The 1,710-nt window shown below is 38.5% G+C and overlaps 1 long non-coding RNA gene across 1 annotated transcript in view; it reads left to right on the top strand.

Annotated features, from left to right (window-relative positions):
* Positions 1-404: 404 nt before the first annotated feature.
* Positions 405-1,710, top strand: part of LOC119579762 — a 34,597-nt gene continuing 33,291 nt past the window's right edge. Inside the window, exon 1 of the long non-coding RNA XR_005229315.1 lies at positions 405-566. This is a non-coding gene — a long non-coding RNA (uncharacterized LOC119579762). The remainder of the gene's footprint in view (positions 567-1,710) is intronic.

Here is a 1,710-nt window from a genome sequence, read left to right as displayed (position 1 = left end):
TCCAAAATATAGGAGGTCACCGCATTATAATGCTATTATAATATCAATAATGTGTGTATAATGTCCATGTTCATGCCCTCATTATAACTTTAAGGGATTTAAACAATGTACTTGACAACGATGATATGTACTTTGGTATGTGTTTAAAACGTTTTAACGACAAGACGATGAAATATTTGATTACTAAAAGAAAAAAAAAATATGAGGAAGCTACCCAAGATTTTTATTCAGAAACCCAAGGTCGTTACTGAGAAGAACCGCATTTTAAGGCTGTTTATAAACGGAAACCACAACGATAACTTTTAGACGTTATAACTACCCATTTACACTATTTGCAGTTCGTGCTGTGAAGTTGTTGAGGGTAGTTTCCTTTTTTAAATTGTGTATTATTAAGACCACGACAAGCAAGGTCTTTTGTAGATGCTGATCTTACCAAACAGTTTCTTCAGAATATTAGAGTGATTTACTGAAATAATTCGGCGCTGCTAAGATCGAAACGACTACCTGCTTTAGCGCGGTTTAACACTGAACACGAGCAAAATCTTTTCAGATGTTAGCTTCTCAAGGTACGTGGAAAAGACTTATTTCAACCACGGTCTGCTTTCCATCTCTGACATTATCTGTCAGTATCTTTCACAGAAGTGCATTAAGCTGTAGAAATCTTTTAACTATGTTTGGATATGCTTTTAAAAATCCTTATAAACTCTCATTAAGATATCGCTATTACATTTATTGCGGTACTATTGTCTATCGAAGCTGTGAGTGGCGTTGTAATGTTTACATACCCTATCAACGACTGTGGTGAAGGAAAACCGTGTAGAAAAAAAAAATCATGTCTACTTGCACACAACAGCCAAGTCATGGATACCACAGCAGATAGATTCGGCCCTTTGTCCCAGGGGGGTTGGAGGGGGTTAGAGCACTTTACCTCACATTGTGGTCCTGCTATCCTACTGGGTGACAAGGGTGGGTTCCAGTGGACCACAACGCCGAGATTTTCCTACTGAGTCTCATCTCCAGCGTGTCACTGTATGTCATAACAGGCCTTATGTCATGTTACCTGAAAGAGAAACCCAGACATTTCTGTGTATAATGTCGGTCCTCCTGCACGATAGACCATCTTTTTTCTACCTGCTATAATCAATTCCTTTGTGTGTAAAAGCGAGAGACGATCTGAGCGAAAGACCGTACCTCAACGTTTATTTTGGGAACGTACCCGTTTTATTTGCGGAATAGAGGTGTGGAAGCCATCTCAGGAATAGCCCTATATTATGTAACTTTTTTGAGAGAGAGAGAGAGCGAAGGGAGTTTGTTCTAACAACCACGTTTGTTTACATTTTCAAATATTCTGCATACGTTCAATTGCCCTTGTATGCCCCTCGCATTATGAAGTGATTTCTTGTTTGTAAAAATATAGTTTTTTTCAACTGATGAAGGTAACCGATTCCATATTGTTAGTTCTTGCATTGCTTGCAACTAAGAGGACTAGATAAACCGAGGTAAACCGACGTTATACCTCATTAGTACAGACTGCGTGCCGAAAGTTTGCTTTCGTCTGTATACAAAAGTGAAACTCCTTGAAAAAAAATAGACACTTGTTCTTGCTTTCCTCGTGTAAAGGAAAGTCATTTATCCAGGATCAAACAAATATCAAGGGAAATACGAACCATACACGGCATGTTGTCTATGTCCAGTACTTTGGAACGTATA

This window comes from Penaeus monodon, chromosome 12 (genome assembly GCF_015228065.2).
Source record: "Penaeus monodon isolate SGIC_2016 chromosome 12, NSTDA_Pmon_1, whole genome shotgun sequence".
NCBI classification, from domain to species: Eukaryota; Metazoa; Arthropoda; class Malacostraca; order Decapoda; family Penaeidae; genus Penaeus; species Penaeus monodon.
Note: the sequence above shows the minus strand (reverse complement) of the source record. Positions and strands in the feature narration are given on the sequence as shown.